The 15,383-nt window shown below is 41.0% G+C and overlaps 1 protein-coding gene across 2 annotated transcripts in view; it reads left to right on the top strand.

Annotated features, from left to right (window-relative positions):
• Positions 1–1,480, top strand: part of cd276 (CD276 molecule) — a 49,323-nt gene extending 47,843 nt beyond the window's left edge. Inside the window, exons 8-9 of one of the 2 annotated variants that reach the window (XM_084682440.1) lie at positions 563–594; positions 890–1,480. The gene's annotated coding sequence lies outside the window, so the exon portion shown is untranslated. Of the gene's footprint in view, positions 1–562 lie in introns of both variants that reach the window. The other variant, XM_084682439.1, reaches the window with a different exon arrangement.
• The last annotated feature ends 13,903 nt before the right edge of the window (positions 1,481–15,383 follow it).

Below are 15,383 nucleotides of genomic sequence, written 5' to 3'. Positions count from 1 at the left end.
GTGTAGATGATTGACTCTAATTATGTATAGAAATGGAACCTTTATGCTAATAGACGGCTCTTTTGCTTTTTTAAACCTAAAATGGGAGGGCGTCATGTGTGACATAATTACATTATGTCCAAGGTAATTCTCTAAACAGTTTAATGATGCAGGTAGAAGAGCTGCTATGCTAGCAGTCAGTGTGTGTGTGTGTGTGTGTGTGGGGGGGGGGGGTATGGGTCAGCAGAGAAAGCAGTCTGGATTATAAATTTAATGAGTCTAGAAGAGGTTAAAAAGGTGAAGGTTCACTTCTTAAATCTTGCAATTCAAACAAAAGGCAGAAGACTTTGAAATATTATAAAATCACTTTCAGGATAACCAAAGCACAGTGACTTTTTGTCACTGTCTCCTTACATTCAAGGGTTGTGATCACATCTGTATTTAGATGTCACAATGAGGGTTTCATTGTTGCATACAAACTGATTTCTGAAGTTTCCTGACCTTATCAACAATTCTAAATCTGATAACCTTCTTCTTTGTGACCAGAATAATTAATATGTGTCTGTGTGTGTGTGTGTTTCAGAAGGGAAGGCCAGTCGGTAGGATGGAGATACAGTAAGTCTGTCTGCTAATCCCACTGCACCCATCCATCAACCAAGAGACTGGCGTACCCATCCCCAACCGAATGTCAAAACTGAGCTCAACTCGAGACGAGTCTATCATCTCCTTTCTCAAAGACGTCTTTTCCCCTGGGCACTCATCAAAATACATAAACACATCCCATCCCATTACTGTACATAGGGCCGTGGCGTTTCATCCTCATCTTCTTTTCAAATTAAGGGAAGATCCCGGCAGCGTGTGAATGTGTTTATGACATCATGTTAATTCCACACGGTGTGCTGGTGAGAAGCTCCGGGTTGACAGCCATTGGAGCAGACACACTTCCTCTCCGATCCTGACATCCCGTCTCTTCACTATTGGACGACTAAGGAAGCAGGTTGGAGATCTGCCGTCTAATAGGAAGAGAAGCGCCTCAGAGATGACCCAGCTGAGACTGCTGTCAGTGTCTTCCTGCCAGAAAGAGAGCCTGGTTCCCCCATTACTCCTGGACTTGCTAATTAACGACTGCCGCTGGGGTAACTTGTACCTGTCAGTCTTTGCTGCTCTCTTATATTCAATAACTGTGGGGGGGAATTGAAAATGAATGCCAGTTAAGCACCAACAAACGGCAAATGGTGCATGGGATCCACCCATTTTTTTTTTCCCCTTCAAACCTGACAGCCTTACAAGTAAGAAATAAGTTTTAATGAACACTGTCTCTCTTCTATTCTCTACTGCCAGTTTTGCAATGTTTTATGAATGCAGTACAGTACAATACTGTACAGGTTGTTTTATTGAATTAGTTTTCTATTCAGGTACTTGAGCGAGTCCATGTGCCAAACGTCCATGTATGAATGCCAAAGTTCACTGCCTGTTTACATTAAAGTTACATATGAAACAACTTGGTCAATGGTGATTATTGGGCTCCTTCTCAGTCGAAATGTGTGTGACCACTGACGCAGAACAGGTCCAGCTTGTTACATATACTGTATGAGGACACCTAGAGGATTAGCCCCTCTACTCAAATTCATATCTCAATTTTTCCATTAAGTGATTTCTCTGCAGTCTAGGCCCTTCCACATAATGAGTAAAACATGAATAATGGTCAGAGTATTACAAATATTTCATTTACATGCAGATCAACCTGGATGGGCTGAATTGTTCAAGGAGACGCTTTTTATTTTTAGGACTTGCCAGTTTCTGATGCTCAGTCATCCCAGACGTCTTCCTTGTTTTGAATAATGAGTTTCCTCTCTGATTGTTTGTTACTGTCACATGTGGAATTACCTAGCTGGAGCATTACAAGCACAGGAAATTCTGTAAGAGATAGCAGTCACTGAGCACCCCCACCCAGACCACCCCCTCCCCTCCCTTCCTCTCTCCACACCTCTCCTCTGTGTTTCTCTTCCTCCTGAGCTGGATGAGGCTGTTGATAAAACCCCGGGCTGTGCCTTTTGATGCACATTTCTTTCTGTACAGTAGCCCCTGACCTTGCTCCACGTCCTCATGGTCCAGACACCCGCTTGAAATTAAATTACAGATTAGTGGCTTCGGCCCCTAGGAAGGGTTTATTTGGTTGGCCCCTCTCTGTGTCACTCTCATTCACCCATTTAGGGTCTGGGAACAAATGTCATGGGATTTAAGGCAGAAAATGCCAGCCTTGATTTTTTTTTTGGTTTATTTGTTTTTTTTACTTCAAAGTCTATGCGGCAATGGTCCCTCACAAGGAAGTCTTATAAGCAAGGAATGGAGGTCAAAGGGCAGGAAGAGGGATAAGCTTGGTAGAATGAGTAATGGTTGGTTGGAAATTGACACCAGAATCAAACGTTGTTGGTCCAAAGTAAAATTGTTGGTGCCAACTAGGACTTCTCTGTCAATTTATCTAAGCTCACTGCCATGAATTTCAATCCATCTGCTTTGACGGGAGGGACTAGTGCTGCCGTGTCCGTGACTTCTCCCTTCTCTGTGTTTGCTTCCCCTGCTGCTGCTGCACACTGGAAATTGAAAACTGTCTGGTGAGACAAGAGGACCAAATGCCCAAGACCATCACGTGGAGCACAATGCAGTCATTTCAAATCACTCTCGCTTCCACTCAGAGGATATGATGATTTCAGGCAATCAAAAAGCCTTGTTAGTTCTAGAGAAGATCCACATCCCGTTCACCATCATGCAGATTCACAATCAGTGCTCAAGTACATAACTCATTATGTCAGATTAGGGGCTATTTTCTGTTGGAAAGAGGAGTTCTTGACTGCGAGTAAAGAGCAAGAGAAACCACTTAGAGATCAAGATTGCTCACTGTAAACCCTTTTGACATCAATGCTGTAATGATGTTCCATTCTGCTGGTCTGTTGTTAGAGTCGAAGGGAAGTCAAGCCCAGAGACCAAGTGTTTTACCATGCGATAAATACAGTGTTCCCTCAAGGTGTGTCAGTTGTGCTCTTAAGATGGATAGAACAAGCAATCAATAAAACAGATTTTGGTTTGCAAAAAAAAAGAAGATGAAACTTCAACTCAAGGTTTAAAAAGTGTGATATGCTTAATAATAGATGGTATTATACATGCTCTGGGTTGCATTCTGCTAGACAAAACAAACTTAGGTTTAAACTTTCCTGTGAAAAATCCTTACCAAAGGCTGCAGAGGCATGCGCAAATATACTTGCACTTATTATTCTCACCTCACACCATGTGGTGTCCTACCTTCTCACTGACAGGAGTATATGTTAGCCTGGGCCATTTGCTTACTGTGACAGTGGGTTCTTGGATCTTCTGGATTCTGGGCTTTGCTATCGCACACGTACTATTTGTATTCAGGTAGCCAGTGCCTAGAGGTAAGATTGTTCTTAGGATATATTGACAGATTTCAAAGCCATGTTGTGGACTGCTTGAAAACAGGAAGCAGAATAGATCAATGTCTTGTGGACCTCTGCATCTCTCAGGAAATTAGTCAACATTGAGAAACCTGTCAGGGCTGACATTGACAGTTCCCAGGTGCATATGTGCAATGAGGCAAAATCGAAGAAGAAGAACAAAAAACACTCTTCATCGATCAAATTATGAAAACATGTTTGATGGCCTGTTGATTTGTTTCTCCCATGCCATCACTTTTTGATATGTATACTATACTCATTTATCTGTGATCATTCATTCGAAGGGGTTTTGGGATCAACATGCTGTGCCCTCCGGTAGACAGAACTGGTAAACAGTGTTCTTAACAATACACTGGGATATCTAAAAGGACAAACTAGTTTGGATAGCTGCTCAGATGATAACATCCTTACGATTATACAATCATGTTTTGAGGAAGAAAGCTTTAAAGCACCTGGTAATCGTTAAATTGACTTACCGGGCATACGATGTCGACGTTGGGACTTTGAGGAGACAGGAGATGGATTCTGTGTTTAGGATGATAGAATGCACTTAGAAACTGTACATTGGAAAAAGGATGCAATTCATCTGTATAGTTTTATCAGTGTACTTCTGTGGACACTGGGAACTGGTCTTTTAAATACAGTGAATATTTTTATTTATGGCATGCATGACCTGATGGCTGTCTGTCAGATTGTGTGGAGGGGTAGGACCCAAACGCAGGAGAGAAGCGTGGCATTGCGAGAACATTGCGAGGTTAAATCCAAAACGGGACACAGAAGGGTACTCACACGCAGACAGTTAGCAGTCATGACAAGACAAAGACTTGACATAAAACGGAAACCTAAATACAACAACGAGACACAGATGAAGACAATGACAGGGAAACACTAGGGCAGGGCAAAACCAAGAACAACAGGGGGGCACGGCAGTGGCCGTGACAGCTGTCTATCTCCTAGGACTAGGTAGTCTTGAGCCTAAATGTTTTGATCACTAGATAACCATATACTGTGCACAAAATCTCACATGCTTTCTACATGTCCAGAAGTTGTCTCCTACATTGACATGTATATTTGAAGTTGACATAATTGCATCCCCTAATGCATATAGTGTGTCAATTGAGCATGTCTGGGGATCTAATGAAATAAAAGCTTAATCTTGTATAAATATTACAATTTGATTACATACATGTGGAACATTAATGTCAACCAAGGAAGTGATATTATATTAATATAGGCCGACATACTATATTATACAAGCTATGGTGTATTATTAAAGCCAGCATCAACCATATGGCAAATATTTTCTTCATATTTCTGTTTGTATTCTTTAATATGCTACTGTAGGCTACTGTATGTTTTTATCAGAAGTACATCAAAGCTTTTTCCTTAAGCTGAAGGCATCATATTATTATAATTGATTCAAGCGTGAAATTGTATTCACCTAGATTTTTTGCACCATTACTCAATTTCCATTTTCAAACATCAAGATCAAAAGCAGAGTTTTGGTCAGTTTTAAAAACATCCTATTTGATTACTGTGCTATATTTTAAATATTAGACATTGCACAATATTAGGATTGCACATCTAGTGTAAGATGTTGAATCTGGTTATTGTTTCTTATAATGTTCTTGAGTTGTTGTAAGAGTGGATATTGTCGTCCTGCACGGTATGGTATAGACAACACAGAAGAACACCTCAGCAATAAAATGTGTTGATAAAACACAACAAAGGTCTCTGTACAAGGTGGGAGAGATTAACACATGTAATGTTTGTGTATGGAAAAAACGGTATACTTTGTCTTACATGGAAAAACAGTCCTCGAAATAGCTCTCTTTGAAATTCCCATGGGTTTTTCAAGTGTATTAGTCGGCAGCTAAGATACAGTATTGCTGTCCTCTCATTACGAACCTTTTATTTATTTATTTATTTAACAAAGTGAACTTCACCAAAACAACAAACACTGCAAAGAAGTGCTTTATTTTAGAAAGTGAAACGTGTGCTATTGTCAAGCTCATTCAGTAGTGCTGGGCTGGTCTGGGCCTAATTAAGGCGTTCCGCTCTGCAGCCCTTCCACAGCGGTCCTGAGCATGCAGAAGACCCGCTCTACCCTCCATCCATCACATCTTCAGTAATGACTTTTGTTTACAGTGGAGGAAACGGCAGCAGCCTGATTAGAAGTTATTGAGGAGATAACTCTTAGCTAATTCAGAGATGGTACTCACCCTTTCTCCTGGATGCAGATGAATCATGTTCCTTGTGACGAGTGTGGATAGCTGAATCTGAGAGGCTTACTCTATGGAAAATGACAATGACAAATTGCCACAGGCTTGATAAAGCTCAGAGCCATTTGCTTCGAGTGCCATCCATATCTTGTCCATTTGTTTTCACTGTTGCTTATTCTCCGTGCAGCGGTGATGAGATTTTCTCTGTCTTGGGTAAAAATAAAGTTGTGAGAACAGGACAATTAGATATGCTTGTTATTCCTTAATGGGAATCTCAAAGGAGAAAATATGCACAGTTCATGTCACACTCACAATATGGTATACACTGTAAGCAATCTACAAACAATATATACAGTATTCCACCAGTCATAATGATATTTTTGGTCCTGGTTTTGTTGATAGCACTAATCTCCGATAAGGGTAGTATTAAACCATTGACCTTATAAGTATATTAAGTTTGCATGGATTTAAGTGTTTGCATGGATTTTGTTTAAATATCACTCATGGTTGCAGAAAAATAAAATATATAATAAAATAGTATGTCAAGCCTGTTCTTCTAGCCTGAGATGCCTTGTCAGTAATGTTAAAGTTGATATGAGGTTCATGGTTCATTTACTATTATGTTCACCATACACCTACGAATTGGAATTGCAACATCTCAATTTCTGCTGAAATGAAACTACTCTGAGTCAATACTTACTGAGGCTCAAAATGTCATCTGTCCTGAATACAAAAGACCTGTGCAATCTGTCACCCCCTCAAAAAAAGACTATGGCAAGATATTTAATAGCAATTTCATTGGGGTATGACAGAGGAAATACATGTCAAATTTTCATATCCATCTAAATGTCCTCTGATAATTTTGTTCTTGTCCTCCCCTCAATGCATGAAAGATCTGTCTCTGTCAGTGTTGCCATCTACACTATTATTGCCTCAACTCATAAGTTCTCTTCATAGGTTGTGGTGGTCTTATTTCAATCCTGATATTCGGAGGGATTGTTCCAGACTAATAGCCTGTTCCAGTGATTCATTATTACAAGTTAGCATGAGCTGACTATCTGGAACATGATGAGTATGGGTAAACGGAATTATTCATTCAAACTGAATAAATACAAAAATGTACTGTAACACACCAGGATTTAGAATGAGCCCTGATCACCATACATTTGTACTTATCGTCCATTCTCTTTGAATAAACACTCCATGGTACACGAGAATCCTATAAAAAAGGATGGTAGCCTTGAATTATATTAGAACATGTGAAAAAACTAAACCAGAGAAAAACAAACTGGCTTTGTGTGTAATTTGTATCAAGCCCACTAATGGGCGTTCCATGTAATGAATACTTTATCTCCTCTGTGGTGTCTCTCTGTTGCTGTATGGATGCTCCATTAATTCATTATTCAATGTGTGTTCATGTGCAAATAATGTAACTCAAAGGGAGTTGCTATGAACTTGCTGTTCGTGCAAATCCCCTCCCTTCTCTCAGGCTCTTTGTTTGCCAAGGTGTAAGATTAATTACTGTCCTGTAATGGGGACCAATATTGGGTAGTGGTAATTAAAAGATAATGATTGGTCCCTTTGAGTGTTACGAATAAAGATGCTCACACTTGTTTGTGATATTCAGGTTGTTCAATAAAAGATTAGGCCATGTGTGCAGTGAGGGTGAGTAGACAAGGGCCCTTTAAGCAGACCTGTGAGATGGAGTATCCACCCCCCCCCCCCCCCCCAAAAAAAAAAAAAGAAAAAAAGAAAACATTTCAGCGCTTCCCACTGGAGCACGTAGTGTATGCTGCTGCTGTTTTCAATCAGATAAACATGGGATAATTTTAATTATAGAATATTGAACAAACACAGCTGGTGACTGGTATTCCCAGGACAAAATTAAAAGTTATGGAAGTAAGGTCATTTATTTTTATTTATCTTATTTACTGCTCCAGACTGTTTGTCAGTCTTCAACCTTACCTGTCTTCCATTCGGGAGCTGATTGATTTTGTGTTTGCGAAGTCGACTTGGTTCTTGGTATACGCGGTATTGTGCTTTTTGTTTGGTTTAGTTATTCACACAGGGACAAGTGGACAGTTAAGAGGCCCATTGGTACACATCACATTTATACAACTAGAACATTAGGCAAGGAACTTTTCCTTTTTAGGGCGGGTTTTGGATGTCATTTGGCTGGACATGTTTGGTTAATCCATATTGCCCTTTCTGTCCATCTACGAACATCTGCCTCTACCTCAAATCTGCCTTTGGAATAGCCCGGTTTACCTTTTTGCCCGTTGAGGAATTATTTATAGTACCTTCAGCTCGTTTACACTTGCATCCTATCCCTCGGTGTTGTCTGGTTACAGATCGGTTGCCACCCAATGTGGTACTTTAGTTGGAGGCATTAATTGGGTAGGCAGGTTTATTTAGCACTTGTACTGTTTTCTTTGGCAATGTTCATGGTTTCCTTGTTCTACTCTGGCGATTATTTTGTTACAAATAACACTGTATTATTTAGTGTGTCACTCGTTGTGTAAGGCGCACACTGCCAAATGCTGTAATTTATTTTGACCTTTATCCCAAGACAAAGGCGTAACTGGGTATTCATGTTAATATAAAACAAATACATAATATCATATTTTTGTATTTGGCTATGACAGGTAGTGGCATGATGAAATTAGTTTATAGAGCCGGGGGAACGTCCTGACCTCTTCTACACGTTGCTAAATAGTGATCCGGTGCAAAACCAAGAAACGCAAGAAACTGTACCATAAGACTGCTATTACGAGATTGATGTTAAATAGGAGCCAGCGTAATGTCAGGTGGCTTTTAACACTGGATAAATGAACTCTGACAGTTAATCCCCTCTGCCATATGAGTTAATGCCAGGCCTAATACAGGTGATGGGGGCATTAGTGTCCTGTTCAAGCAACGTCTCCAACCTGCTTTATATGCATCAGTGTTCAAGGAAAGAATCCACGTACCAATGCCCGGTAGCCTACTGGAGTAACTGTTATAATCACAATAACTGTAGAGGCTGCAGTCCAGCCCTGTGGAGTTGGGATGAGTAGCTGTCTCAGTTACAACTCTCGGTCCAGAGACAATCTGTCTCCAAAATTATGAGAGCAGTGATTAGTTCCTAAATCCCCCCCGCTCCCCATACTTTCTGTTGGCCTGGGACCCCCTGCTGCCCCACCGCTCCCCTCCCAGTCTAGAAAGATAAACCCTCTGGTTACCTCTGTGAGCTTGTTACACCAACAGTGTGTTGATGGGCTGCAGCAAAAACTTTAGTCGCACCTACAGTATAGTTGCTTGTTCCTACAGAATGGGGACCTTAATCCTTCTAATGCAGCTTGCATGCTGATAGAACCAATGCATCCTACCCCATTGCTTTGTAGCTTATTTTGAGATCAGGTGGCACAATAAATTAAGTTGTGTATTTGCATGCTATTTTCATCTCTCTAGAGATTGCAAGGAAGAATTCATCTACAATCAATCTAACATTGTCCGGCTCCCAGGCTTTTAAACTAATGATGGTGGTGTCTAAATTTAGAGGATGGGGCCGATTCACTCTCCCCCAGAGGGCAGATTAAAACATTTGATCACAAAGATGATTTCAATTGTATTGTGATACACAGATGCCGCAAATGACTGTCATTGTGTCAGAGGAAATGGAAAGCCGAAGCCCATGTCATTGTAGATAAACCTGATGGATGACAAGACTACAGTAGGCTACGTTAGAAACTCAGGCTGGGCTGAATAACAAGGGAGGGAAAATCACCTTGAGGGTATTTCTCATTTGATATCGGCGAGAAAAGAGACGGGCTCCCTAATTTACCTTGTCCTCACTTAACTTTCAACGCTTTTTATTTGGTTTAACATACAGTGTGTCGTAATGAGACCCTGTTAACATTCTGAACGTCTGCCGCTATCGATCTTGTCCTGTCACGCGCTATGAAAGTCAGGGGTTCGTTTTAGAAAGTTGGAATGAATTTAGCATGGGCATGTTAATGCAATTTGTGGTTTCTCTTCCAGCATTTAAACAGCTCGTTTTTGTCCTCACTGTCACACAGAATGTATATCTGTGGTCTGAGTTAGATGGAAATGCCAAAGGCTTTGCATGGAACGGCACAGTACATGCTGAATGATAAATGAGGAACATGCATGTATCATACGACCTGGAAGCCTGAAATACATAAAATGGAGTCATTTCAGTACTGCCCACAGACCCCAGGATTTCGACCTCAGCGTGTCTACGTAATTGCATGCCCATTCATGACTCATCACTAACAAGCAGGCTGTCTGACTTGATGTTGTTTGCAGATTTACCTCAGCACCCTATGCACTGACAGGCGGCCAAATGATGCCCTTGGTGACTAGGGCAGGCCATGTGAGCCACAGTGTCTTGGGTAATAAATGGAACATTCTGGGAGCTAAAGGCAAGGCTCCTCACTCCCTGTAGAGCAGATCCACCAATGCAGAGGCCGCAGAGGAATCAAATCGGAGCATTATGCAGGACTCTTTATTTCTTTTTTTCCCCCTTTTTTTTAACCAACAGATTCCTAATTAACGGGAGGCATGTAAATGCATCCACATGACAGGCTACATGTAGCACGACAAGTTAGCAGCTCGCCATTTGCGATCACATCTCATCAGGGGGAAAGCGATGAGGCAGAGAAATATGCAGCTCCATCCCATTCCTTCTTCTGCTAGACGTCACTGGACACAAGCCGAGAGGGAATATTTTACGAAGCACACATGACAGGCGCTGGTTCTCTGGGTAATGTATGGAGATGAATGGAAGGAGTACCTGGATTCTTATGCAAATCAGCTGGCCTTAGTATAACCAAAAATACAAGATTGGGAACTGTGAAATGTTAATATTAAGGCTTACTGTTTAGTTTATTGCCCCTCCAACTATTTTAGGCCTAGTATACTTCACTTTTGGATGTACAGTGGGCTACCATATCAAATGTGATGTGAAGTTTTGCATATGGCATTTCATTTAGCATGAGCTGTGTGGCTCTAGCCTGACGTTGTCATACTCATAATTCTAGTCAGAATATGAGTCTGATAACTCTCCGTTGGGCTGTGACTATGGGGCGTGTTTCAACCGAACTTGTAAAACAAATGCCTCTTCTCTCAATTGGATAGACCTACAACCAATCAGAGCAACGTAACATGTGGTTTGTTGAAAACAAATTCGACCCAAGCGCTCTTTCGTGACGTTGTTGATTACGTTATTGTTGATCATCTGTCCATCATCGTATAAAGCCCGCCCTGGCAATTTAATTGGTCCGCCCAGATCCTGGTTTTATATAGTTTGTCCCCAATACGAGCCCCTCCAGACCCAACTTCCCGACCAAATATTGTGGGCGGGGCTAAGTTCGGCTGGAAGCCAGGCTAGTGTGGCTCTATCAGGTTAACAATTTGTCTTCGCTTTCTACTTGATACAATATTTCCATTTGTGAACAGGATGACAGACGTCCTGTCACTGTATACTACTGTTACCGAGCAATATTCAGTTTACAGTAGGAAATGGAATAATGTAATTGTGTCTTTACCTGAATTGCAATCAAATGATTCTAACTTGCGATATGAAGATATGATGGTGGTCTTCTGAAGGTCACTGTTCTGAGTGTGTGAAAATAGAATTGTACAGATGCAGTTCAATTTAGACAGTGATCCCAAGTGGATTTGATTTAAACAACAAACGCACAATAGGAGGTATTCTCCAATGACCTTATTTGCCTAATAATCATATTTGGTAGGGTAATTATTATGAATCTGTACCTAGAGACAACTTCAGAGTGCTGGTAAGGAGGATTGTTTAATTGTATACAGGGTGATGGACGTAGTGTAGTGGCTGAAAGCAGAAGCCATCAGACCCAATGGGCCATGGTAATTAACAGGAACCTTAATGACACTGGGTAAAATGATTCCCTAGTGACTCGATAAATATTTAATCGTTCTTTCCAATAATGATGGGAAAGCAAAACGCCACCCGCTCACTGTCATAATGGTAAGACTCCTCCCTCTTTTTGGGTCCTGTAATTGGAAAACCATAACCCTTACTATATGCACCCTCTGCACTCTGTTCTTACTGCCCTTGTGAGGGTTAAAAGATAATGAATAAGGAACTGTATAGAAATTGTTTGGAATGTAATTTGATCAGATGACTTGGCTGATTATTAATTCGTTGTTGTTCAGGTTTAAAAATCATTAATTAACATATTCATTAGTGTGTAGGGAATCCATTCTGCGACCCCAACCATGAACAGTATTTGAATGATGTGTATTTCAGTCAGTGTTGACTCGGGGGAGGGGGGTCGCCCCTCAGATAGCCGGAGTCTACCACTGTTTTCAGTCATCTGAGATGTCATAGTTGGTGTTTTCAGTTATTTTTCCTTCTAGAACACATTTGTTCCTTCCCAGCTGTTCCTCACCAGCAGAGCATAGATTTTCCTATTGGAGATGAGCTTGAGTGGACGTGAAATTACAGAGAGGAATCGAGTGCTCTTACACAAACAAATTAGTCAAGTTGTTCTGACCTCTTCATCTTCTGTACACTTGCTGTACACAGTTCAGAACTCTTGAGTTCAATTTCCTTCCTGGCTGCTTTAACCCGCACAGACACCAGAGGGAGTGATGATCAATACTCTATGCTCGGCTATCATTATCAAGACTTATATCCCCTTCAGCTCAGGCCCCATTAAATCCGAGGGCCACACTCCCCGCCCAGTGTCTCACCAAGGCTCCAGAGTCACATTAGGGCCTGATTTACGTCCCTTTAATGGCAGTCCAACCTTAATTAGCTGACGGCGCGAAAGCACTGCCCCCGACAATCTACTGTACTGCCCAGGAAGGCATTCACTCCAGGCCAGTCCCATTCAGTCATCCATATCAATCTGGGCTCACATTGCATTGCATGGTTAACCTAGTCAGACCTCACATACTGAGCCTTTCTGTATGGGGTTTGCACATTCTCCATGGGCTCACATGGGTTTCCTCCGCAAAGAACCCCAACATAAACGCACTCAGAACAGATTGCTCTCTTGTCCAAGTCCCTGTCCACAACATTGGTTGGGCATTTAGACCAGGCCCCTGTTTGCCTTGATGTGGCTCGTAATCACTGCTTCTAGCTGAGCTCAGTGGAAGGACATGATGGGAGACAAGCAGAGAGGGAATGTCATCGGTTTGTGTGTCGCCGTTGTCTCTTCCTGCACGTGTTTGTTAGTTGCATGATCAATAAAGGTTTCTTCTTCTTTTACTGAATGATGCCATGAGGGAAGCTCGTCTAAATGCTTGTCTTGATTGAATGTGGGCCATGTAATGATGATATGTTGTGCATCCTTATAAATGTGTTTGCTGCATGTGACTGGACAGCCCCTTGGTGTAGATGGTGAAGTGTCACAGTGCTTTATGTGAGTGGATTTTAAGGAGTTTCTCTCCTCTCTTGTTTTGGTCACAATCCATTGGTTCCAGTCTGATAGAGAAGGCTATCATTAGCAAATATAATTTGGTTAGCGTAATGGAGTGACTTCGCCTAAACAAGTTGTTGCAACAAGAGTACCCTGAAGTGACTGCAGATGTACAATCATGCTAGTGTCAACTTCTCATTAGCTTCTTGCAGAGTTATTGCAGAGGCACATAAGAAATCCACATAATATTGTATGTGGGCACGGCTGTTAAACTGAGACGGTTGATAAATTGCATAATAACCAGATTAGCAATATGTCACCCTAAGCCACTGGAAAAAGCGAGGAAATTGGGAAGATTCTCTGTCTTCCTCCTGAGATGAGGACACTATAAATAGAATCCTTAAGGCGTAATTTGTCTAGTTATAAGAGAGCAGAATTGTGAATTGTGTAAACCAAATTTAGTGAAAGGCTTCCTCAATTTGTGTGATTTCGATTTAGATGAAGTTTAAAGTTCCCTTAAATCCTTGTGGTCTCAGAGGTACTTAACAAAATCTAGCAACAATTTAAAAACACTTTGCAATCTGTTGTTTAATTTCCTCATACAGATAAATGTTAGTTGTAGGAATGTCATTTTGTTCAATATTTGACATGTCTGAGAAATTACTGCAGAATTCTGTCATGAAACAATATTAAAATTGTGACATCCAAATGCACTGAACTTTTAATAAATGATTCCCAGAGTCAAGATCAATACTTTACCGTGAACCACTCAACTAAAAAAGATTGAATCTCGCTAACCATAACTGCTTGGAGATGCCTAAGTCTATCACCAACCAGAGAGAATGATGTTGTAATGGAAATCCGACCTAGCCAATTAAACACATTTCAAATGTGCTGCTTAGGAAGAAAAAAAAGTGTGTGCAGAAAGTAAAGTTGCCTCTGATATTGTGACACAACTGTTATAATTCACCATATTTCACAACATAATGACATGCTGCGCAGTGCAAGAATTCTGTCATAACATGCCATAAGATTTGATGACAAGCGAGAATACAAAATGACATGTTTGAATCACGGTCTGTTGGGGTTGAATACACTGTTGTATGGGGTAGCATACACTGGCTATCACACGTTTTGACAGGCTAACTTTATACCAGTGGCGGCTGGTAAAAATGATTCTAGGTAGGGCTGTGAAATATTCAGTCAATTCTGTAACCATCCTAATACAATTGAAAACAAACTGCATGATACGAGTTCTCTGTGAAATAATAATTATGTAATTAATGCACACAGCTATAGGCAAATGTCCACATTTGTCGACTATAAATATCATTACACTTCAGTTCCAAAATATTGAGAACCACGGACATCTGGGCACATGAGCCACTTTCCCTGGTATTATTAGGAAACAACTGTAACCTAAATATTAAGGATTTATAAATGAATTTAACACAATCAATTATCTTTGATAGAACGTGCTTGTTCTTATCCACTTCGTTGTTTCTCCTCACTTCAATCCGGTGACCTTCGTCCAGTTGCGATTGTCTCTGCCTAGCATGTCTAGCTTGATTGTGTTCTCCATGTGTGCCTTTGTGCACTTGTTTTGTTTTATCAGATAAATGTTTAATGTCCTTAACTCCTGTAGCAGTCCATGCTGTATCTGTTCCGAATGTTATAAAAAGTAAGCATGAAAAGCAAAATAAGGCATTGACATGACTGCATCCAGCTAGCCCGGCCTTTCTGTTGTAGCTTACCAATCGTGGGAGAAACCTCTGTGTATGATTTACCTCTAACCTTTTCGCTCGCCTGTTGTCTAATTTTGATGTCAGGTTGGGCCAAACTTGGGCCAAAACAAATTTTCTCCACTAAAGTTCTCCTCTCAAAATCTGTCGTCCGGTCTGGAGCATTAACTCTATGGTCCGGAGTCATTCAATTTCAATAACGTTAAGTAGGCCCTACAGTCGCAAAATCACTTCTATACTCTTACATCTGGCCTGGCTGCCAGCCCAACTTTTCCCCGCCCACAAAAAAATTTGGTCGGGAAGTTGGGTCTGGAGGGTCTTGTATTGGGAACAACTACATAAAACCAGGATCTGGGCGGACCAATTAAATTGCCAGGGCGGGCTTTATACGATGATGGAAAGATGATCAACAGTAACGTAAACATTAACGTCACGAAAGAGCCCTTGGGTTGAATTAATATGTTTTTTTCAACAAACAACATTAATTGCTCTGATTGGTTGTAGGTCTATCCAATTGAGCGTAGATGCATTTGTTTTACGAATTCGGTTGAAACACGCCCCATA

This window comes from Hypomesus nipponensis, chromosome 19, assembly GCF_054491055.1.
Source record: "Hypomesus nipponensis isolate SF chromosome 19, ASM5449105v1, whole genome shotgun sequence".
Taxonomy (NCBI): Eukaryota; Metazoa; Chordata; class Actinopteri; order Osmeriformes; family Osmeridae; genus Hypomesus; species Hypomesus nipponensis.
The sequence above is the reverse complement of the archived record's forward strand: the minus strand, read 5'-3'. Positions and strand labels throughout refer to the sequence as shown.